We start from the raw sequence: 27,794 nt of genomic DNA on the forward strand, positions 1-27,794 counted from the left end.
AGGATAAAAACTGAAATCTCTTCAGAGAAAAACATTTTGAGACTGTTTCAGAGGCATTGATTTTGAGATTTTTGAAGACATTTTACCGGATATACATGCTTGCTTGTTGATGAGCTAAGCCAGGATTTTGAACAGCAATGCTGAGGCTGTTATTTGTTGAAAGAAACTAAATATCCCTAAAACCTAATGCCAAGGCTTTCAGCTGTCTGGAAACTTGCAAAAAAGTTATCAAGAGATTATGTGGATGAAACAGCAGATTTATAATGGGTTAGCCTGTGCTGAAAAACAATTTCTTTTATGGTATGTATCTAGATGATAAGTAGGTTTGTAAACAAGCCATTGATTCCACGCTCTGCTCTCATGTCTATAAACCATGTATATATATGTCAAAACATGGAGCACAAGTTACCATAGCAACCAGTTATTCTGTATTGTATATGGCCGGATTTAATGGCAGCCATATTGTCCTTACTGCACATTATTGTGGCACGTCCCCACTTACGGACGACTCAGGTTGTCGTTAAAACAGCAACATAAAATTGTGAGCCTAATGGAGCTCAGTAATATAGACTTGGATTCAGGAGGATAACTAATGTCTTTGGGAGGGGCTTTAAGTCATCATTATCATCCAATCACAATGATTAAGTCCTTTTGTACTTTTCATCAAATAGCAACCAAAAAAATGGTCTCTTAGATTTTTGCATACAAGTCTAAATAAGGAATTCTGTGGTGGTGAAGTGGATAGTAGACTTATCTTCCATAAAGTGTGGTTATCTTTTGAATCTGGAATAGGATAGGGAAATGTTTAGGATAAATTTGCCTCTGTGTCAAAGTTTTGCTAGGTTTTCACATTTATCTTCCTGTATTAAATACCTCTCCATCCTTCTGTATCTTGACTAGCAACAGATGTAGAACAAGTTTCATAAATGTTATGTAATATGAAAGTGTTTTTTTCCAAAGAATGCTTGAATGAAAACTCTTATATATTGTGAATCTATATGATATTTTTGATACAAATCTTAAAAGCATTTTGGTAAGCATATTATGTACTTTGTCATTCTGTTAGTTTCCCTGTCAGTACAATACATGTTCTTCAGAACAGTGTCTACATGGTAAAGTACAGTGTCTCTACATGGTAAAGTACAGCGTCTCTACATGGTAAAGTACCGTGTCTATACATGGTTAAGTACAGTGTCTACATGGTTAAGTACAGTGTCATGGTAAAGTACAGTGTCATGGTAAAGTACAGTGTCTACATGGTAAAGTACAGTGTCTACATGGTTAAGTACAGTGTCATGGTAAAGTACAGTGTCATGGTAAAGTACAGTGTCTCTACATGGTAAAGTACAGTGTCCCTACATGGTAAAGTACAGTGCGTCTACATGGTAAAGTACAAAGTCTACATGGTAAAGAACAGTGTCTCTACATGGTGAAGTACAGTGTCTCTACATGTTAAAGTACAGTGTCTCTACATGGTAAAGTACAGTGTCTCTACATGGTAAAGTACAGTGTCCCTACATGGTAAAGTACAGTGCATCTACATGGTAAAGTACAAAGTCTACATGGTAAAGGACAGTGTCTCTACATGGTGAAGTACAGTGTCCCTACATGGTAAAGTACAGTGTCTCTACATGGTAAAGTACATTGTCTCTACATGGTAAAGTACAGTGTCTACATGGTAAAGTACAGTGTGTCTACATGGTAAAGTACAAAGTCTACATGGTAAAGTACAGTGTCTACATGGTAAAGTACAGTGTCCCTACATGGTTAAGTACAGTGTGTCTACATGGTAAAGTACAGTGTCCCTACATGGTAAAGGACAGTGTCTCTACATGGTGAAATACAGTGTCTCTACATGGTAAAGTACAGTGTCCCTACATGGTAAAGTACAGTGTCCCTACATGGTAAAGTACAAAGTCTACATGGTAAAGGACAGTGTCTCTACATGGTAAAGTACAGTGTATCTACATGGTAAAGTACAGTGTCCCTGCATGGTAAAGTACAGTGTCCCTACATGGTAAAGCACAGTGTCTGTACATGGTAAAGTACAGTGTCTGTACATGGTAAAGTACAGTGTCCCTGCATGGTAAAGTACAGTGTCCCTACATGGTAAAGTACAGTGTCTGTACATGGTAAAGTACAGTGTCTGAACATGGTAAAGTACAGTGTCCCTACATGGTAAAGTACAGTGTCTACATGGTAAAGTATAGTGTCCCTACATGGTAAAGTACAGTGTCCCTACATGGTAAAGTACAGTGTCCCTACATGGTAAAGGACAGTGTCTCTACATGGTAAAGGACAGTGTCTCTACATGGTAAAGTACAGTGTCCCTGCATGGTAAAGGACAGTGTCTCTACATGGTAAAGTACAGTGTCTGTACATGGTAAAGGACAGTGTCTGTACATGGTAAAGTACAGTGTCCCTGCATGGTAAAGTACAGTGTCCCTACATGGTAAAGTACAGTGTCCCTACATGGTAAAGTACAGTATCTCTACATGGTAAAGTACAGTGTCCCTACATGGTAAAGTACAGTGTCTACATGGTAAAGTATAGTGTCCCTACATGGTAAAGTACGGTGTCCCTACATGGTAAAGTACAGTGTCTGTACATGGTAAAGTACAGTGTGTCTACATGGTAAAGTACAGTGTCCCTACATGGTAAAGTACAGTGTCCCTACATGGTTAAGTACAGTGTCCCTACATGGTAAAGTACAGTGTCTGTACATGGTAAAGTACAGTGTCCCTACATGGTAAAGTACAGTGTCTCTATGTGGTAAAGTACAGTGTCTCTATGTGGTAAAGTACAGTGTCTCTATGTGGTAAAGTATAGTGTCCCTACATGGTAAAGTACAATGTCTCTATGTGGTAAAGTACAGTGTCTCTATATGTTAAAGTACAGTGTCCCTACATGGTAAAGTACAGTGTCCCTACATTTGTAAAGTACAGTGTCTCTATGTGGTAAAGTACAGTGTCTGTACGTGGTAAAGGACAGTGTCTCTACATGGTAAAGGACAGTGTCTACATGGTAAAGTACAGTGTCTCTATGTGGTAAAGTACAGTGTCTCTACGTGGTAAAGTACAGTGTCTCTATGTGGTAAAGTACAGTGTCTGTACGTGGTAAAGGACAGTGTCTCTACATGGTAAAGGACAGTGTCTACATGGTAAAGTACAGTGTCTCTATGTGGTAAAGTACAGTGTCTCTATGTGTTAAAGTACAGTGTCTCTACGTGGTTAAGTACAGTGTCTCTACGTGGTAAAGTACAGTGTCTCTACGTGGTAAAGTACAGTGTCTCTATGTTGTAAAGTACAGTGTCTTTACGTGGTAAAGTACAGTGTCTCTACGTGGTAAAGTACAGTGTCTCTACGTGGTAAAGTACAGTGTCTCTACGTGGTAAAGTATAGTGTCCCTACATGGTAAAGTACAGTGTCTCTATGTGGTAAAGTACAGTGTCTCTACGTGGTAAAGTACAGTGTCTCTATGTGGTAAATACAGTGTCTCTACATGGTAAAACATCTATTCTCTTGATTTACTTTCATCACCAATATCATTTCTTGACTAATTGATCACCATGACCTTCACTTTAAGGTCAAACGTAAAACCATGCAAAACAATTCTCTTTCATGATAAGGTGAGATATATTTTTTTGTTTGATAACAAATACAAATGGTATATTGGTTGTCCAAAATGATTTCTAGACATCTGTTTTAATTTTAAACCAACTTAATTTAGCAAATAAAATTTTAGTTTGCTCATCATTCTGACAAATTCACTGAAAGATAAATTTGTATGCATTCACAATGATTGCTGTATAACCAGTTTGCAGAAACTAACTAATGTAATGATATATCAGCACATTGCTTACAATGTAAAAAGCATTGAAATAACATTATAGTTGAGATATATATGTTTACTGTGGGTGATTTCTTCAAATCAGACAAAAGGGTTGGTGAGTGATGTAATATTGATGAAGTTTGAAGATTGATAAGAGAATAAAATCTTTCATATTTGTAAAAAAGTTGCTTGACTCATATCTTATTGTGTCGTCATCGTGCAGAAAACGATTGAATAACATCATATATAGAAAGTCAATACATTATGGTTTGACCGATAATTTCTACCGATTTTGCTTATGAGTTCTGGTGTAGAGATATAGTAGAAGTGTTACCCTATTGAAGGAGACATTTATAGAAAGAATAATAGCACACGGATGTGGATAGGAATGTAGCAGGAATGTTACTGATGCCGATCATAAAGGCATGAAATTTACCAGCCTCCAAAAATAACACTGAAAAACAATAGTTGTCTATATAAAAAGTTTGGGTGGGAAAACTCACAGGAATTATGTAAAATCTCTTTCAGAATTCATGTCCCACATTTAAAGGCAAAAATACAACAGCTTTATATAAGAGCATACGATTGTAACTGGAACTGTTTGTGTGAATTAAGCCAGTTTTTCTGGCAGGAAAATGTCTGACATTCCTGAGATGTTTGCAGCATGTATACTGGAGTCCTGTCTTGTTACCAGTGGTGGCACCGAAAGGTGGCAACCCTCATAGAACATGGCAGCCCCAGTAATGGGAAAGAAATGGCTGGCTGTATGATAGATGGCAAGACAGAGATACATCTCATCCTGGATGATGAATAGTTAATGTTTATGTGGCTGGCTTTGTCACCACACTAGTAGTTAGAAGGTATTTCACAAAAACAACACAATAACTGTCTACCCCCTTCTTCCACACAACCTCTTGTAGATTTTCAGATTATGCTTGTGGTAATGGACGAGAAGAAAAATAGAACACTTTACTTTTCCACAGTACACCACTAGCTTCCCCTTTTCCTTCTTTCTGGTGGTCTGTCACTTTACAGCTCTCTAGGTTTTTACTCCATAGATTTCATCTACATTCTGTTTAGATATTGATTTAATAGGATTTCCTGCCTTTGGAGTGAAATAACTCGTTTTTTTCTGCTTTTAAGGTTTTTTCTGTGAGATTTTTCAAGGTTTTGCTTTTTTAATTGTGTATTAATAAACACAATGTAAAACTTTATATTTACATACATACTTTGTTTGTTCTTCCTTTGTGTTATTTTCAAAAATTGGGCTGGGATCATCAGGAAACAGAATTTCCACAAAACGTATACATTGTCAATTTATAAAAATAAAGGTAAATTGAGTGGTGAGTCTGGTCTTTTCTGTCCATGTACAATGAAAATTGATTTACATCAGGTTACATTTGTTACAGGAAAATGGAACAATAAAGCCAAACCAATTTGAAAAATGGTTCTTGGTAAATTTTGGAAAAAATAGGAAAGAGAGTGGAGTTTTTTTTTAATTTAATCTTATTTTCTTTCTCTAATTTAAGTATATTTTAGTACAAGGTGAAGTGAAATGTAACACTTGTTGATTGTAATGCCTGAAAAGAAGTACACATTGAATGATTTTCATTGCATTTGACTCTAGATAATGTTTTTTCATGATTTTAGCTAATATCCTTTTTTTGTAAGTTTTCACATGTAATAAATATTTCACTTGAAATTGATATCCATTTTTCACTGCATAATGTCTGTATGGTATTCCAAAATAGTTCACACCAGGTAACTTCAGTTACGATTGGAATGGTCAAATAAAACAAAAAGCAAGGAACTACAAACTGACAAAAAACACGAAAAATACATTCATGAATTTGTAATTAGAATTCTGAATTTATTCAAAAGCACAGCAGTTAGTAAAATTAGGATGTTTATTAGCACACATAGGCATGAGACAAACTTTAGGATTTAAGACATGGTAGCATAACATCTGTGTAACTAATTACTCAACCATTTATACAGTTTTATAAATCATTATCAAAGTATAAGACAAGATCAAAAGAAAAGACAAAGTAATGAATTACAAACCCATAATTTATACTAAATATAGTTCCACGTCTGTAAACTTCTCAGGATGAAAGCACCTCGGTGCAGGGGCCCCATATTCGTTTTGTATACCTATGCTTCGTACAGGTCACTATTTTTAGTAATTATGGATGGTTTTAAATTTAATTTATGAAAACATATACACATTACCAGCATATATAGAAAATTATCAACAAGATTAATCCTTAGCATTTATACCATGAACAAATGGAACTCCGAAAGACAAGGAACCATTATGGACTATATGGAAAGGCGTTCTGAAAAAATGATTTCTGTTTCAAATATCAATCGTAACATTTCTTCCATAATTCATGGGTAATGGCAGTAAAAAATGGAGACTTTGGAGTGCTTAAATTTAAGTGTGTCATGAATCGTGAACACAACTTGATACATTAATAAATTGACACTTTTAAAGTGATAATCAGCGGTTAGATACAGAATAATAATTCAACACAATCATTTAGTATACAATAGCAGTAAGATGTCACCAGGATGTGCATGCTTACGTTAAACTTGTTGCTAATGATTTTAAACTTATTAAACAATTTCTATATATGATAGACCTACAGTGAACAGGTCACAATAACACAGTATATCACTAACATACATTGTTGGCTATTTTATATAATAACGTTTAACAAATATTCTATCTTTAAGTTAAGATAACTTATCTATCATGAACAATAAAATGTAAAGATGTAAAAAAATCTAGAAAAGATATCAAAACAGTCCTTATTTCCAGAATTTCTTTTTTCTTCAGTTTTTGTATTTCCATCATCTCATTTTTCTTCGGTTTTTGTATTTCCAGAATCTCAGTTTTTTTTTGGTTTATGTATGACACAAAACAAGGAAATTGATGCATATATCTAAAATATTTAATATCAAAATAACAAAAAGAAATTAGATGTCTAGTTCTACACACAACTCCATCTTTACAAATGTATATTTAAACTGTGTGTTATAATAAAAAAATCTGAAACGAACCCATGAGGTCACATAAATGAAATAAATTTTCAATATACTATTGGCTTTGATTTGTATTTTGTGCTGTCAGATGAATTATATCACAGACATTTATTCAAATTGTGAATTTACTCTGTTTAATTTCAAGGAACTTCTTGTTAATACTATTATACTGAATATTTGTCTGGAAAGACAATGTTTCTGTGAGCATGCGACAAGAAATAAGTTATCTTAACATGTGTTGATACTACATAGGTGTATCCAAATTTTTATCCACACACATACAATATGATAGTGTCATGGAATAACAAATCCTATTCAACATCAGAAAGTGTCCAAGTGTAATATTAATCTTTATTCTAATCGTCACACATTCATCTCTACCAAAGCATATTCTTCCATGTGGTTTTCAGCTGCAACATAGAAGTGCTTCACTTGTGTTTATTTTCCTGTCAATTCAATCATCTATACAACATTGAATTGATGACATATACAGATATAATTCAATCATCTATACAACATTGAATTGATGACATATACAGATATAATTCAATCATCTATACAACATTGAATTGATGACATATACAAGATAGAATTCAATCATCTATACAACATTGAATTGATGACATATACAAGATAGAATTCAATCATCTATACAACATTGAATTGATGACATATACAGATATAATTCAATCATCTATACAACATTGAATTGATGACACATACAAGATAGAATTCAATCATCTATACAACATTGAATTGATGACATATACAGATATAATTCAATCATCTATACAACATTGAATTGATGACATATACAGATATAATTCAATCATCTATACAACATTGAATTGATGACACATACAAGATAGAATTCAATCATCTATACAACATTGAATTGATGACATATACAGATATAATTCAATCATCTATACAACATTGAATTGATGACACATACAAGATAGAATTCAATCATCTATACAACATTGAATTGATGACATATACAGATATAATTCAATCATCTATACAACATTGAATTGATGACATATACAGATATAATTCAATCATCTATACAACATTGAATTGATGACATATACAGATAGAATTCAATCATCTATACAACATTGAATTGATGACATATACCCGATAGAATTCAATCATCTATACAACATTGAATTGATGACATATACCCGATAGAATTCAATCATCTATACAACATTGAATTGATGACATATACCAGATAGAATTCAATCATCTATACAACATTGAATTGATGACATATACCCGATAGAGTTCAATCATCTATACAACATTGAATTGATGACATATACAGATATAATTTAATCATCTATACAACATTGAATTGATGACACATACCAGATAGAATTCAATCATCTATACAACATTGAATTGATGACACATACCAGATAGAATTCAATCATCTATACAACATTGAATTGATGGCATATACAGATAGAATTCAATCATCTATACAACATTGAATTGATGACACATACAAGATAGAATTCAATCATCTATACAACATTGAATTGATGGCATATACCAGATAGAATTCAATCATCTATACAACATTGAATTGATGACATATACCCGATAGAATTCAATCATCTATACAACATTGAATTGATGACATATACCCGATAGAATTCAATCATCTATACAACATTGAATTGATGACACATACCAGATAGAATTCAATCATCTATACAACATTGAATTGATGACATATACAAGATATAATTCAATCATCTATACAACATTGAATTGATGACATATACCCGATAGAATTCAATCATCTATACAACATTGAATTGATGACACATACCAGATAGAATTCAATCATCTATACAACATTGAATTGATGACATATACAGATATAATTCAATCATCTATACAACATTGAATTGATGACACATACAAGATAGAATTCAATCATCTATACAACATTGAATTGATGACATATACAGATATAATTCAATCATCTATACAACATTTAATTGATGACATATACCAGATAGAATTCAATCATCTATACAACATTGAATTGATGACATATACAGATAGAATTCAATCATCTATACAACATTGAATTGATGACACATACAAGATAGAATTCAATCATCTATACAACATTGAATTGATGACATATACCAGATAGAATTCAATCATCTATACAACATTGAATTGATGACATATACAGATAGAATTCAATCATCTATACAACATTGAATTGATGACATATACCAGATAGAATTCAATCATCTATACAACATTGAATTGATGACATATACCAGATAGAATTCAATCATCTATACAACATTGAATTGATGACATATACAGATAGAATTCAATCATCTATACAACATTGAATTGATGACATATACCAGATAGAATTCAATCATCTATACAACATTGACATCTATACAACATTGAATTGATGACACATACAAGATAGAATTCAATCATCTATACAACATTGAATTGATGACATATACCCGATAGAATTCAATCATCTATACAACATTGAATTGATGACATATACAGATATAATTCAATCATCTATACAACATTGAATTGATGACATATACCCGATAGAATTCAATCATCTATACAACATTGAATTGATGACATATACAGATAGAATTCAGTCATCTATACAACATTGAATTGATGACACATACAAGATAGAATTCAATCATCTATACAACATTGAATTGATGACATATACCCGATAGAATTCAATCATCTATACAACATTGAATTGATGACATATACAGATAGAATTCAGTCATCTATACAACATTGAATTGATGACATATACCCGATAGAATTCAATCATCTATACAACATTGAATTGATGACATATACAGATAGAATTCAGTCATCTATACAACATTGAATTGATGACACATACAAGATAGAATTCAATCATCTATACAACATTGAATTGATGACATATACCCGATAGAATTCAATCATCTATACAACATTGAATTGATGACATATACAGATAGAATTCAGTCATCTATACAACATTGAATTGATGACATATACAAGATAGAATTCAATCATCTATACAACATTGAATTGATGACATATACCAGATATAATTCAATCATCTATACAACATTGAATTGATGACATATACCAGATAGAATTCAATCATCTATACAACATTGAATTGATGACATATACCCGATAGAATTCAATCATCTATACAACATTGAATTGATGACATATACAGATAGAATTCAGTCATCTATACAACATTGAATTGATGACATATACCCGATAGAATTCAATCATCTATACAACATTGAATTGATGACATATACAGATAGAATTCAGTCATCTATACAACATTGAATTGATGACACATACAAGATAGAATTCAATCATCTATACAACATTGAATTGATGACATATACCCGATAGAATTCAATCATCTATACAACATTGAATTAGAATTCAATCATCTATACAACATTGAATTGATGACATATACAAGATAGAATTCAATCATCTATACAACTTTGAATTGATGACATATACCCGATAGAATTCAATCATCTATACAACATTGAATTGATGACAGATAGAATTCAGTCATCTATACAACGATATGACATATACCCGATAGAATTCAATCATCTATACAACATTGAATTGATGACATATACAGATAGAATTCAGTCATCTATACAACATTGAATTGATGACACATACAAGATAGAATTCAATCATCTATACAACATTGAATTGATGACATATACCCGATAGAATTCAATCATCTATACAACATTGAATTGATGACATATACAGATAGAATTCAATCATCTATACAACATTGAATTGATGACATATACCAGATATAATTCCTTTGTGCTGAAATATATTTCAAACTGCAATGGCTATAAAAGCAATTTTATTTTACTTTTTCAGAAAAGAAACTTGTTCAATATAAACAAACAAAATTACTTATCTTAACAGATTTTTGTATTCTAAATGAAATATCTAATACAGGTCCAAATATATTATAATGAACTTGACCTTACTTACTTTAAAGGTTACAGAATTTAGATGACCTTGAAACGTACGTTACCATTGGATGTTTTAATTACTTAAACTGAAATGTGATATACTGTTTGTTTTACTTTTGATCTCACATAGTAAAAATATTTTTAGATCCTTCTTCAGTATTTCTCAAGTATTCCTTTTATATTGCTATATAATGCCTCTTTGGAAACTAGTGTTTAAAATGGGAGTATAGGATTAGAAATTGTCTCTGATGTTGACATAAAATTATCATTCAACACTTCCATTACAATTTCTCATTTCATCTTCATCATAAGACCTTTTACAACTCGCCAAAATATAGAGTTCTACTAAAATTAAAAAAAGGAATATAGATTTTGCTTTCTGTTATGGCTGCTGATAACTTATTAAAACCTGAAGGACAGATATGACCTACATTTGTACAGAGAAACAAGTGCCTTGTCCTGGAAATATATATAGGAAGGATTATGGGGAAATAAACATAGTTTTAATGGTAGAAGGAAAAACAGAACTTATATTATGTAGAAATTAATTCATAGGAATTGTTCTAAAAGTTAAAAACCTATGTCAATAATAATACAAAGCTGTAATATGAAAACTGACAATTTTAGGTCTTCACATAAGATATGATCTATTGCTGTGAAAGTTATATAGATTAGTAAAAAGAGACCCATTTTGTAAATTGTTCAATGTTTACCTCACCAGCACTAAATACGTCAAAATTTTATCTTATCGTTGCACTTACTGTGTTGGAATTTTACAACACTTAAATCACCTGGGTAAAATTTTAGCTCCTGTACACTTGCCTTGTTCAAAATTCCTCTCACCTACACTTAATGTGTTGAAATTTTACCTGACTCACACTGACTATACTAGATTTTTAAGTCATCTATACTTACTGCATCAAAATTTTACCTCACCTTCACTTAATATATCAAAATTTTACTTCACCTACACTTAATATATAAAAATTTTACCTCACCTGACTTACTGTGTCAAAATTTTACCTCACCGACACTTAATATATAAAAATTTTACCTTACCTGACTTACTATGTCAAAATTTGACCTCACTGACACTTAATATATCAAAATTTTACCTTACCTGACTTACTGTGTCAAAATTTTACCTCACTGACACTTAATATATCAAAATTTTACCTCACTGACACTTGATATATCAAAATTTTACCTTACCTGACTTACTGTGTCAAAATTTTACCTCACTGACACTTAATACATCAAAATTTTACCTTACCTGACTTACTGTGTCAAAATTTCACTTCACATGACTTACTGTGTCAAAACTTTACCTCACTGACACTTAATATATCAAAATTTTACCTCATCTGACTTACTGTGTCAGAATTTTATCTTACTAACACTTAATATATCAAAATTTTACCTTACCTGACTTACTGTGTCAAAATTTTACCTCACTGACACTTAATATATCAAAATTTTACCTTACCTGACTTACTGTATCAAAATTTTACCTCACTGACACTTAATATATCAAAATTTTACATTACCTGACTTACTGTGCCAAAATTTTACCCCATCTACACTTACAGAAGAGAAGATTAACTTTAGAAACCTGATATGGTACATTTAGTTTGATCTTTTTAGTTTGTTTTTGTCTGTGTTCAGAAATGTTATTAAGCACACTAGGATTTTGATTTTAATTGCCACAGGTAACATATATGATGTTAACCATTAACTGCATTCAATGGATGTGGGTGTATTAGTTTGTCAGGAATAAAAACAAATAATGATTTCTGTTTTATTGGGTGAAGCAACAGTAATCTGGTACTAGATTGTGATTTGTTTAGAGCTTTTCTGCAGTGAAGCTGAAACCTTGCATTGTTCTTTCCTATGATTCATTAGAAAAATCTCTTCTCAAAGAATCACGTCTTAATTTTTTTCTCTTCAATGTTTTTAAATTACGTAGTTCTGTCGCCACTGAATCATCAGCCGATTAGGCGCTTGTTTTGACGGCTTTCCTTTGCTTCTATATTTAACATCATCAGCCTGTCTTAATTAGTTAACTAGCGTGATAAACAAAAGACTTAGATGCTTGACATGTGAACTTCAAAGCATGATTCATGTCGTATGTGATTGGTCAAAATTAACCTGATTCTGACCAATCAAATTAGTGGTAACTAATTACATACAAAAATGAATTTTTTTACCCAGATAATTTTTGACCTTCAATTAAAAGTTTAATAAAAAGTAAAGATAACGATGATGTTACTTGGTCATTGACTTTATTAGTCACCTTTTGGTTTTATACAGGTGAAAAAAGACAGATGTATTAAGATTTCCTGATATTCAAGTGGTTAACTGTTGGTCAGATGTGATTACAGTCGAGTACCTATGTATCATAGGCAGATTCTGAGATCTGTAAGGGCAAACAAGGTTTTCAGTTTACATCTGGCATAAAATTGGTGTAGAGGTGACTGAAATGGTCATTGGAGTGATTCTTGTTCCTAGAGTATGATAAAATTCACTAGATTTGAGGTGTACACTGTCAGAATGGTTACTTATACAATGGATATATAATAAAATCTTAGGATTCATTCCTAGATATCAGGTGTGAATGTCACCAATATCGAAGAATGGGAGACCTTAGAAAGGAGATGAAGTCGTAAACAGGAGTGGGAAAGAGAGACAGGAATGGTGAGGAGAGATGGGAAAGAGGAGTTGAGGAAAAAATGGGAGAGAGGAGTGGGAAGGAGAGATGGGAAACAGGAATGGGGAGGAGAGATAGGAAAGAGGAGTGGGGAGGAGAGATGGGAAAAAGGAGTGGGGAGGAGAGGTGGGAAACAGGAGTGGGGAGGAGAGATGGGAAACAGGAGTGGGGAGGAGAGGTGGGAAACAGGAGTGGGGAGGAGAGATGGGAAACAGGAGTGGGGAGGAGAGATGGGAAACAGGAGTGGGGAGGAGAGGTGGGAAACAGGAGTGGGGAGGAGAGATGGGAAACAGGAGTGGGAAGGAGAGTTGGGGAAACAGGAGTGGGGAGGAGAGATGGGAAACAAGAGTGGGGAGGAGAGATGGGTGAAAAGGAGTGGGGAGGAGAGATGGGAAAAAGGAGTATGGAGGAGAGATGGGAAAAAAGAGTGAGGAGGATAGATGGGAAACAGGAGTGGGGAGGAGAGATGGGAAAAAGGAGTGGGGAGGAGAGATGGGAAACAAGAGTTGGGAGGAGAGGTGGGAAACAGGAGTGGGGAATAGAGGTGGGAAACAGGAGTGGGGAGGAGAGGTGGGGAACAGGAGTAGGGAGGAGAGGTGGGAAACAGGAGTGGGGAATAGAGGTGGGGAACAGGAATGAGTGGAGAGATTGGAAACAGGAGTGGGGAGAAAAGATGGAAAACAGGAGTACGGAGGAGAGATGGGAAACAGGAGTATGAAGGAGAGATAGGAGACATTAATGTGGAAGAACCATTGGAGACAAGAGTGTGTGGAGAGATGGGAGTCAGGAATGGGAAGGAAAGATAAATGTAATGAGTTAGGGGAAGAGATGGGAGAGTGATTGAAAGATGGAAAAGAGGAGGTGGGGAGAGATGGGAGACAGAAGTGTGCAAAGGAAAAATTAGACAGAGTGGGGAGAAAACAGATGAGAGGGAAGTGCGGAGAAGATATAGAGGATATGAGTAAGGAAAAGAGATTTGATACAGTTGTGAAAAGACAGGAGTGGTGAGGAGAGAAAGAAGGCAGTATTATGAAGAGATGGAAGACAGGAGTGTGGAGAAATGCTGAGAGAGGGGGACTGTAGAGGGTGGTTTAAACGATGTATGAATCATGAGGTTGTCTGGATCAACATGTATTTCAGATATTGATCCATTGATTAAATGTCAAGACAACTCCAATACCAGCTTTTCTCCCTCAGGTAGAACAAAACCCTCCAGTCACTCTGTTGTCTGACTGGTCAACTTAATACAGAAAACAAGATTCATAAATATATCAGATAATCCGTTATCATTCTCATTGTTAATGAATTTAATCTAGAAAGTAAAGTCGGGCTGGTTTCAAAACTAAATTACAACCAAACGTTTAATCAGTGAAGTAATTAAAACAATTTTTGGTCACAGACAAACCTGTATCTAATGCATGGTTCAGGTGACCAGGTGATTCTCCATGATGACCAAAAGCATGATCATCCAACATAGCTGTACCCTGATTAGTCGCCTCCCGACCACTGCGAGTGCCACAGGTTAGCTCGGCACAACATTGCATGCCACAGACACATTCCGTTGAACACAAAAGATGTTTTCATCAGATATAGTAGGCATGCTGAGGCTTTTTCACATTGAACCGTTGCCTCATACATAAACAGTCGTCAGCCTAATACGGATAGCAAGATTTCAATTAAGTAACCTTCGTTATCACCGATGCACCGGGGGAAAAATAGTTTTAACACAGACATTAGATGGCGATATTGATTAGGGGCTGATATCGAGTTAAGGTTTGTGAAATTGGAATGATTAATTTTCTGTGCACATGCATCGGGATATAATTTATAAATGCAAAAAAAAAAAATTGTTGCAGGAATCTTGTAGTATTATCACGGAGATAACAGATGCCCATGTCTCGCATCGATTGGCTGATCCGCTTGTTGTGTCTAGCCATCCTAGAAATCCATCTGTCATATGATGCGTAGAGGTCAATTAGAGGTCAAACAGAGGTCATACCTGGATTGTATGGACTGACAGAATTATACCTGTAAAGTGTTTTATCATTTCATATAGACGTGGCTTATATGAATAGAAAAATGTCAGTAATCAAATTTTAAATGCTGCTCAGTAAAATGAAGCAAAGATTAAGATGCTTTTTAAAAGTGGCCTTCTTTCTTGTAACTCAAATGATATTTTCAAAATCTCCAAAATAGAAAACTCAAAAAGTAAAATACTGTATGTTATACAACCAAACAAGAAATGATTGATATAATTCTTGTAACTTATTCACTTTGTATCAGAATTAGAAAACTTGTGTTCAAACTTAAATTACTTTTCTGAATTATCTGGTAAAATTCAAAAAGTAATGAATTTGTGTTGTCCAGCAATAAGAATATGGACACATATGATCAAAGTGTGGTTTTACTTTTACTGATTCTGTACAAATGTATTCACGTTTGACAGTTCCTTCTGTACAAATGTATTCACGTTTGACAGTTCCTTCTGTACAAATGTATTCACGTTTGACAGTTCCTTCTGTACAAATGTATTCACGTTTGACAGTTCCTTCTGTACAAATGTATTTACAATTAGCGGTTTCAATCTGTTTATGCTTCTGGAAGATAGAGCCGCACTGTCTGTCCATCCATCTGTCCATCTTAATATTGTCCGGAGCATATCACAAAAACTATAGAAAGTATCATCATGAAACTACATAGGTAGGTCGATCTTGATAAGGAGAAGTGCTGTGTACACAAACCAGAAATGTCTTTTGCAGAATAAGTCCTGTTGGACCTAGCATTTATTTAGGAATATTCTTCGATTCTACTGATGCTCTTGTCTTACAAAGATAATCATGTCTCACTTCTGGTTTTAAACGAGTATGCTGATGTTTTACTGCTGGTTTTGTACAAGTGTCGACACGTTTTACTGGTGGTTTTGTACAAGTGTAGTCACATTTTACTGCTGGTTTTGTACAAGTGTAGTCACGTTTTACTGCTGGTTTTGTACAAGTGTAGTCACATTTTACTGGTGGTTTGTACAAGTGTAGTCACATTTTACTGCTGGTTTGTACAAGTGTAGTCACATTTTACTGCTGGTTTGTACAAGTGTAGTCACATTTTACTGGTTTTGTACAAGTGTAGTCACATTTTACTGGTGGTTTTGTACAAGTGTAGTCACATTTTACTGGTGGTTTTGTACAAGTGTAGTCACATTTTACTGGTGGTTTTGTACAAGTGTAGTCACATTTTACTGGTGGTTTTGTACAAGTGTAGTCACATTTTACTGGTGGTTTTGTACAAGTGTAGTCACATTTTACTGGTGGTTTTGTACAAGTGTAGTCACATTTTACTGGTGGTTTTGTACAAGTGAAGTCACATTTTACTGGTGGTTTTGTACAAGTGTAGTCACGTTTTACTGGTGGTTTTGTACAAGTGTATTCACGTTTTACTGCTGGTTTTGTACAAGTGTAGTCACGTTTTACTGGTGGTTTTGTACAAGTGTAGTCACGTTTTACTGCTGGTTTTGTACAAGTGTAGTCACCTTTTACTGCTGGTTTGTACAAGTGTAGTCACATTTTGTTGTTGGTTTTGTACAAATGAATTAAGTTTTACTGCTGGCTTTGTATAAGGGTATTCCCATTTGTACAGCTTTAAGTTCGGGGCGGATGTTTTTTTCTTTAGTATGAGATTGCTTAAAGCTAAGGTTCACTTAGGTTCGTCCGAACCGCTCTTGTCAACTTCCTGATAAAAAACATCTTCCTGTCAAATTCTCTTGGTATCTGTAGTAAGTACACCTGTCACTGTCTCGTTAGTGAATAGTTATTTTGGCATGGATTTAGAATTTCCACTTCTTGGCACAAGATAGTGATCTTCTATCCAATCAAATACTGCCAGTCACCATTGCGTAGAATCATACATCTTATGTAACAAAGTCTGAAATTGAAAAATTACGTACACAGAATTATAAAAAATCATGATTCTGCGAAGGAATGATAAAACAGTAACAGAATCGTATATTTATACCATATTTTTTTTTTTGAAAGATATGCAGAGCTTTGATCGATATAGAAATCAACATTCTCATCCCATCAAGTCTGCAAATTCCTTATTGTAAGAATTTTGATTGAATTGATACATGAAATAAGTTACATTTTCTTATGAACCAATTTTAATGAAACTACTCGGGAATTTACAGGTGATATGTAGCAGAAAGCAGTAAATAGGCATGCTCGACAGTTCTAGATACAAAAGACATGAAGGTTTCTTAGTGATGTCAAAAATTGCTACATATTTTATTTGCATTTGACTTAAAAAGGAAAAATAAATGCTGGTTATATATGAATGTCCCTGTGCTGCATTTTGTATTAGAACTGTATTTTTTTTTCTTGTTATTGAAGATTTTTTGGATCGGTAAAAACGGATAGTCAGGCTCTGATCTAGTGTAATGTCTAATAGAACAGTCTCCAGATCACATCTGCCACAAAGAGTCATACCTATTTACATACAAATGCACACTTTCAGACAAATATGCAAATGACCAGAATTTAATTAATTTTGTATACGAGAAATTTGTGTGCTGTTGGCCTATAAGAGCAGAAGACTTTCATCTTAAAATGTGGATTTTTTTGTCGGTGTGTATGCTTTATAGGCTTACGTCTTCTTGATCCAAGAAATGAAAGATTTGTTAGCTTTTACTGATAACAAACTACTATAGGGGGAATTTGGATTTCAGTGATCGCTGTGTCATTTATTATTAAAGATTCCTTTTTAATTTTATTGATAAAAACTCGTAATAAAATTTGGTCTCCAAGCTTCACAATCTAAATAGTGTTATAATGACTATGGTTCTGAATGCTGAAATGTTGGTGCAACATGCTAACTGGTTATGTGATAATAAACCTGCTTTACATGGTAAATGGTTCGTGATTGAGTTCCAGATTTACCAGAAACATGGTGAGAATCCTTGTTACAGTCGTCTGCCCGATTTGCATTCTGTAAATTAGTTCTTCTTTTCATTTCAATCAGCTATGATTTAAAATGCTAAATGTGTTGATGCATTGGAATCGGAGATAGGGAAGACGTTTGTTAGTTTTGGTCTGATGTATTCCATTAACATGCTGCTGTAGATTTCTTAGTGTGACTGATATCAGCTGATAACAGACCCGGGGCATGTTACAATATCTCACATATACTGGAGGCTAGTAGTCATATTACATACCACATTAAATTCTATCGAAATTTTGAATTACTTTAAATAATGGAGGTGCGTTTATTTTGGCATCTCCTTATTTTAGCTAATTAATGAAAAGCTAATTAAAACTTTGATAAATTGAATGGATCAGCACTTGCATAAATCAGCACTACAAACCTCTCAGAGTGAAATATCATGTCATCACCAGCTGAAACAAGGGTGAAAGGTCAAAATAAGGGTCATGTGCATAACGGCCTTAATCACGTCACACTTTCTATATTTGTTTTTTGACTAAAGCATGCAGTATAAAATATGTTCACAAATAAATTAACCACTTTATATAGGAAATTATATACAGTTCTTTATTCTTCCCATGTTTATTATAAATTTTCTTCATAATTCCTGAAGCTGGCAGCTTTGGCTGCAAGTAACACTGTGAATGACTCACTATCATAGGATATACAAATAGACAAATAGGAATGTGCATCATTTATTAAAGAAAATGTAAGAAATCACTCAAAAGTAGAATATTGTTTTTGATCTGTTACCTGTTTCTAATAAGTAACATTTTGAAAGTAATCATTAAAAATCTTGTCAAAAAGTTCTGAAAATTACCTAAAGATTGAAATTCATTTTCCAAAACCATCAAAAAGTAGAACAGTTAATAAAAAAAACTGCTTATTCTAAAATCATTGGTATGATCCCATTTTTGTTTGCTTTTCATTTACATGTTTAAGGGTTTACTTGTAACATTGGTGTGTTTTGTTGTGTTCATGCTCAAAAGGCAATTGTGACACTGTTGGAATTATCATTCTTAAGCATGTATGTAACGCCCTAAATATCTAGTGTTCTATATACAAACATGATGGTCTACTACACACAGACATAAAAGTCTACTACACACAAACATAAAAGTCTACTTCATACAAACATGATGGTCTACTATACACAGACATAAAAGTCTACTTTATACAAACATGATGACATACAGACATGACAATCTACTTTAGTGTATGACATACAGACATGACAGTCTACCTAATGTATGACATACAGACATGACAGTCTACCTAGTGTATGACATACAGACATGACAGTCTACCTAGTGTATGACATACAGACATGACAGTCTACCTAATGTATGACATACAGACATGACAGTCTGCCTAGTGTATGACATACAGACATGACAGTCTACTTTAGTGTATGACATACAGACATGACAGTCTACCTAGTGTATGACATACAGACATAACAGTCTACCTTGTGTATGACAAACAGACATGACAGTCTACCTAGTGTATGACAAACAGACATGACAGTCTACCTAGTGTATGACAAACAGACATGACAGTCTTCCTAGTGTATGACATACAGACATGACAGTCTACCTAATGTATGACATACAGACATGACAGTCTACCTAGTGCATGACAAACAAACATGACAGTCTACTTTTGTTGCTTGTTATGTCATTTTTTTCTTCCATGTCTAACATTCAAAGTAGTAACATACTTTTTAAAACCTTACTTAGGTTAGAATATACCTGACAATTGCTGTCTGCACTAAGTGATGGATAGTAACAAACACTACAACTATAATGATTTTGTGACACTTAAAAGTTTAACATTGGCTTACCTGAAAAGCCAAGATGAATTTGTCAGCACATTTGTAACTATGCAGATAACATTCAAGCTTCTGCATGCTATATCTAGGTAAATCAGTTAGAAAGAAAAGTATCAAGTATAAAATCTCAGTTTCTGGTTTATCAGGTTTAGAGTGAAAATGAACATCATAGTATGACACTTATTGAGAAGGTGAAATTATGTGACAGTCATACCAAAAATATGATATTTGGTAAGTATAGACAAACTATATACACATGTCAGTATTTCTTACGCACATAACTTATGAAGGTTTGTAAAAACACAACTGTAACTAATTGGTTAAGATGAAAGTCCTTTACTTATTTTTACAAAATTGCAAAACCAATGAGAATAAAATAAAATTATAGTTTGTTATTATGACAGGCTGTAAACTGTCAAACAATGTAATACAGCATCATGAAATTAATTTAAATTGTCAGTTAACTTAGCTACAATGTCTTGGAGGTCAAAATAGGTCCATTTGTAGCTCTTATGTAGAATGAAAATAACAAAAAAATAAGACACAGCCTCATTTTCTGTCAAGATAACTCCAACTAAAAAAAGTAATCATAATTCAGGTTAATCAGTACACAGTATGGTGTCTAGCCTTTGTGATGTTCATCAGAAATGTTGATTAAGTTTTACGATATTAACACTAGACATCTATCTTTATTAGGAACATGGAATTGTTCCCAAAATATATGTACAAAGTCCTGATAATTAAGCTGTACAATAAATTTCACTAGTCGAATTGTTTGTTTCAATGTGTTTTACTAACTGAAGGTGATATAGTGACAGGCACCAGTTAAAGTGTCTGAAGTTTTTCTTCTATTCAATACATGGACCAACATGTAGAGACTAAAGATAGTCACTGACTTTCTCTTTGAAGAGATCAATTTAGTAATGAAACTGCATTTAATAACCTCTATTAGGAGACCTACTCACATAAGAGACCACCTCTCTGAAGAGACCACCTCACTGAAGAGACCACCTCACTGAAGAGACCACTGCTGTTTAGAGGTAAACTCAGTCAACAGACCACATATGATAAGAGATCGCCAGCATAAGCCTAACCTTTGGTTTTGTCAAGATATTATTATCTGTGAATGGAGGCCATCATCAAACAAAAGGAATATTTACGATACTGCAATCAGAAGAATGCCCTGCTGATAGGGTCATAATTGACAATAGTTGATGGGTAAGATATTGTCTGGTCAAGTTAATGACCAAGGTCGCTGGTGCCAGTAAGGGCTGTAAACAAGACATATTATCCGACAATTTACTAGGCTTCTGGATTTGTGTCGCGGGTGTTAATTTGTGATGAAGGATTGCGTCTAACAGAGATAAGAGCAGATCCATATAAAGTCTCTATACCTGGTGACCAGCTCCATCAGACCCCATTAAATAGACACAAACACTACACATTTCTACCAATACCCATGTGGCTTGAGTGTCGTGGTGGCGACAAGCGATTCATTTGGTCTATTATTAGTCTCTGTTACATCAAATCTCATGTTTTTTATCTTATAATCAGATGATTTGAAGGACTGGGAAAGGTTTAGTATGATTGTATGACAGAAAAAATCCCTTTAAACAGAAAGAAAAAAGTAATTTGTCTCTTGGAGCTGATTTACCCTCCTGGATTCTGAACAAACATGTGTAAATCTTTTGATTAAAAAAGGGAATATATGGAGTATTCACGACATTATATGGGAAATGTTACTGGTATATTGTAGAAAGACTCGCCAACTAAAATCCAGGCACACGTGGAACATCATAGGCTGTCATTCTTATTTAGTTTTTGAATTTCAGAGAATAAATGAATTGAAAAAAAGGTATGGCTTGGAAACAGTTATGTAGCTATGGGCCAAATGATATTGTATAGTACAAATAATATAGTACAAATGATATTGTATTGTACAAATAACAGATATTGATTTGTCAAACTGACCCACTAGATTACTTTACAGTTAATAAAAGTACAAAGAAGATATCTGGAAACAAGTCAGGGTAAGATACGAGTTCAGGGGAATGGTTTTGCATTGTGTCTGTCCTTTTGTTCACTTTCCTGCTATCTTGTCTGGTTCTTCTACACTACTTGTCACTACCACAACTTCATACTTTGGGGATGGATTTATCTTGGAGAGGCAGTGTTGTGTATAAAAGTAGGTCACTCTAACCACTTTTGACCTTTGACATATATAAAAAAGAAAGTTTGCCCACTGACTCTATCTCCTTTACTAATAATCACTGGAACTTCATACTTGTGGTATATGGGTTCACCTGGGTGAGGTAGTATATGTGTATCAAAAGTAGGTCACTATGACCCCTGATTTACATCAAAGGAAAAGTTTGTGTGGGCTCTATCTCGTGCACTATCCTTCATTTGAATTTCATACTTTGACCATTGCATCATCTGGGTGAGGTGGTGTGTCATGTATCAAAAGTAGGTCACTTTGACCTGCAATGTGACATTTGACCCAAATCAAAGAGAAAGTTTGATTGGGCTCTCATTTCTTACACTACTAATCACTGGAAATGCTTACTTGGGGCATGGGTTTACTTACAATGCTTTCCTGGTATATAATTGTGCATTCTGTGAAGAGCTGTAAATTGTAGAGTTGTCTTGTTTACAAATCTTTCTCCTTAAATCTGTGCATATCGAGTTACAATGATCTTTTCCAGACTGACTTCTAGATGGAAAATGTAAAGTAAAAAAAATCTGTAAAGCTTAGCTTTACACTGATGTGATGTTTATCAGTACAATCCTTGCTTCTAATATGGATTGTTTATGTACGATGTACTGTCACTGGATCTGCGTTGTCTTATCAAGGATTTAATGTCATAAATTTGCTGTAGTTTGCTGACTTTATAAATTCAAATTTTACCTGGAATTTCACATTAGATACAATGTAGATTTTACCATTACAGTAGATACAATGTAGACTTTACCATTACAGTAGATACAATGTAGACTTTACCATTACAGTAGATACAATGTAGATTTTACCATTACAGTAGATACAATGTAGATTTTACCATTACAGTAGATACAATGTAGATTTTACCATTACAGTAGATACAATGTAGATTTTACCATTACAGTAGATACAATGTAGATTTTACCATTACAGTAGATACAATGTAGATTTTACCATTATGGTAGAAAGAATGATACATGTTTTCCCATCATGCCTCATTTCTGTTTGCTAGAAGTATTACCCAACATGCAACCTTATAGATAAATATATAAGATTGATAAGCCCAGTAACATCACAGATAAATCTCCCATAAAAACATCATCGACTGTCTGCTGAGCTCATTTTGTTTGGAAGAAAATAGAACCATTTTCATCAAACAGAATAAATCTGTACATTAAAATCTTATCATAATAATGCAAGCTATTAAATAGCTCAAGTGAAAAGCAACGCTCCATAAACTACCACCGTAAATACGGTGTGATCAGAAATACTGTTTGCTTGACAGATTTACATTTTCATTTTGCGTAATTTTCGTTCCTGTTTTCTATGATGAGTTGAATACAAAGCAGTTGGAAATGTATCAAACATTTCTATCACATGTGATTGGAAAGTAATCAACGAATTTGAGCCTGCATGTCCCTAGATAGTGCTAGAAAACTGATAGATAAATTACAAGTGATGTGAATACCGACAGATGACAGAGATGACTCAAACGTTGCAGCATTGATCATGTCTTTCAGGTAACATGTCCAATAGGTTTCAGGATGTTTAAAAGATAAAATTAAACGAACCGACAAAGCATAATAAAAATAATAGTGCTGTTATAGTTGTGATTAGAGAAACAGAGATTGTACACATAGTGTTATAATTATAATAGTACTGTGATTATGTAAACACAGATTGTAGACAAAGTGTAATAATTATAATAGTACTGTGATTATGTAAACAGAGATTGTAGACAAAGTATAATAATTATAATAGTACTGTAATTATGTAAACAGAGATTGCAGACAAAGTGTAATAATTATAATAGTACTGTGATTATGTAAACAGAGATTGTAGACAAAGTGTAATAATTATAATAGTACTGTGATTATGTAAACACAGATTGTAGACAAAGTATAATAATTATAATAGTATTGTGATTATGTAAACACAGATTGTAGACAAAGTATAATAATTATAATAGTACTGTGATTATGTAAACAGAGATTGCAGACAAAGTGTAATAATTATAATAGTACTGTGATTATGTAAACACAGATTGTAGACAAAGTGTAATAATTATAATAGTACTGTGATTATGTAAACACAGATTGTAGACAAAGTATAATAATTATAATAGTACTGTGATTATGTAAACACAGATTGTAGACAAAGTGTAATAATTATAATAGTACTGTGATTATGTAAACACAGATTGTAGACAAAGTGTAATAATTATAATAGTACTGTGATTATGTAAACACAGATTGTAGACAAAGTATAATAATTATAATAGTACTGTGATTATGTAAACAGAGATTGCAGACAAAGTGTAATAATTATAATAGTACTGTGATTATGTAAACACAGATTGTAGACAAAGTATAATAATTATAATAGTACTGATTATGTAAACACAGATTGTAGACAGTGTAATATTTATAATAGTACTGTGATTATGTATACACAGATTGTAGACAGTGTAATAATTATAATAGTACTGTGATTATGTATACACAGATTGTAGACAAAGTGTAATAATTATAATAGTACTGTGATTATGTAAACACAGATTGTAGACAAAGTATAATAATTATAATAGTACTGTGATTATGTAAACACAGATTGTAGACAAAGTATAATAATTATAATAGTACTGTAATTATGTAAACACAGATTGTAGACAAAGTGTAATAATTATAATAGTACTGTGATTATGTAAACACAGATTGTAGACAAAGTGTAATAATTATAATAGTACTGTGATTATGTAAACAGAGATTGTAGGCAAAGTATAATAATTATAATAGTACTGTAATTATGTAAACACAGATTGTAGACAAAGTGTAATAATTATAATAGTACTGTGATTATGTAAACAGAGATTGTAGACAGTGTAATAATTATAATAGTACTGTGATTATGTAAACACAGATTGTAGACAAAGTATAATAATTATAATAGTACTGTGATTATGTAAACACAGATTGTAGACAAAGTGTAATAATTATAATAGTACTGTGATTATGTAAACACAGATTGTAGACAGTGTAATAATTATAATAGTACTGTGATTATGTAAACAGATTGTAGACAAAGTGTAAGAATTATAATAGTACTGTGATTATGTATACACAGATTGTAGACAAAGTGTAATAATTATAATAGTACTGTGATTATGTAAACACAGATTAAAATGTCTTATTGTTGTAGATGTAATTAGTTTCCTTATTTATGTTTTGTTTATGGCACGTTAAGGACAATCTAACATTTTTTGATAAGAAAAATCTAAAATCACTGTAAAATGTTTTAAAATCTCTGAAAAGTCCACTTTGTGCTGTTTGCTGTAAGTAAATGCCACCTACTACCAAAGATTTGTTTTTAAGTCAATAACTGTTGTAAAGAACCAGAATGTAGCAAGCCCGTTTCAATCCCCAGCAAGTTTCATGTTGAAATAGTGACCTTTTTATATCAATCCTTATATTCAGATATCATGCATACTTTAATCAGAATGATGACCTTATCATGATATAACCTTTCTTATGTAACATGTGATAAAGTTAAACATCCTTTTATAGAAATTGATTTTTTGCTTTAATTTGAAACTGAACATTTTGGAATTAAAAAAAAAAGAATTGTAAGTTTCTAAATTTGGAATGTATCATTTGAACACTTAAATAAAATGTACTATAGGAGATGACCTTTACTAAACCAAATGCACAGGAACATTTTAGTATGACCTTTCAGCCATTTAGTTATTAACTATTTATCAAGGTTTTTTCACATTCAGAAAGAGTATTGAATATTTTTTAATGGGACCGTTTGAATATGATGAGTTGAGATTAAAGGTCACTTTGGAACAAGGTTGGGAGACATGTTGACTATATGAAATAACCTTGGAAAATCGGCTCACTATGATGCAGGGTTTACTGCAATTACGCAATATTTAATTACATTATTAGAAGTAATATGTGTTCCTCTCAATATCCAATCAAGAACTGTCCTACTGAACAAGACTTACGATGTTTCAGGCTTTTGAAGTAAGGTCATGTTCAAGTTTGACAGAATTACTCTCTGCTCACGTGTAAAATTTGTATTTATTAAAATGGGCAAAACATTGGCTATAAATGATTCTAGATGATATGTTACACTGCAGATAGTCACACTCCACCTTGTCCGAGTCAGAGATGCCGATAAAATGTCAATCAAAATACCCCAAACATTATCGACTGGGATGGTAACTGTTGGTTGTCACAGTAACCGGTGATTATGAAAATAACACTGATCTGGTGGATATTAAAATCGGAATCCTTGAGATCATAAACAGTCTCCATTGAATCCATGTTTGTATAATTTTAGGATGCCGATTTAATTGTAATAAAGGGACAGTCTACTTTATGATATATAGTACATTGTTGAAACTTTAGATTTCTGAGGTTCCACAACACAAACATTTATACAAATAGTTATATATGGGTTTAGTTATAGGGTTTAAAGTGTCTAAATCAAATTCTGACCCACCCTTTCTACAGTCTCCCTTAATATTCCTTAATCTAAGTCCATAATCTCTCATGATACTCCTCAATTTAAGTCCCTCTCATAATACCCCTCAATCTAAGTCCCTCTCATAATACCCCTCAATCTAAGTCCCTCCCTTAATACTCCTTAATCTACGTCCCTGCTTTAATACCCTTCATTCTAAGTCCTTCCCTTAATACTCCTCAATCTAAGTCCCTCTCATAATACCCCTCAATCTAAGTCCCTCCCTTAATACCCCTCAATCTAAGTCCCTCTCTTAATACTCCTCATTCTCAGTCCCTCCCTTAATACCCCTCAATCTAAGTCCCTCCTTTAATACCCCTCAATCCAAGTCCCTCCCTTAATACTCCTCAATCTAAGTCCTTCTCATAAAACCCCTCAATCCAAGTCCCTCCCTTAATACTCCTCAATCTAAGTCCTTCTCATAAAACCCCTCAATCTAAGTCCCTCCCTTAATACTCCTCAATATAAGTCCCTCTCATAACACCCCTCAATCTAAGTCCTTCCCTTAATACTCCTCAATATAAGTCCCTCCCTTAATACTCCTCAGTCTAAGTCCCTCTCATAATACCTCTCAATCTAAGTCCCTCCCTTAATACTTCT

This window comes from Ylistrum balloti, unplaced genomic scaffold (genome assembly GCF_031769215.1).
Source record: "Ylistrum balloti isolate Yb309-2 unplaced genomic scaffold, AGI_CSIRO_Ybal_v1 Utg369602, whole genome shotgun sequence".
In the NCBI taxonomy this organism is placed as follows: domain Eukaryota; kingdom Metazoa; phylum Mollusca; class Bivalvia; order Pectinida; family Pectinidae; genus Ylistrum; species Ylistrum balloti.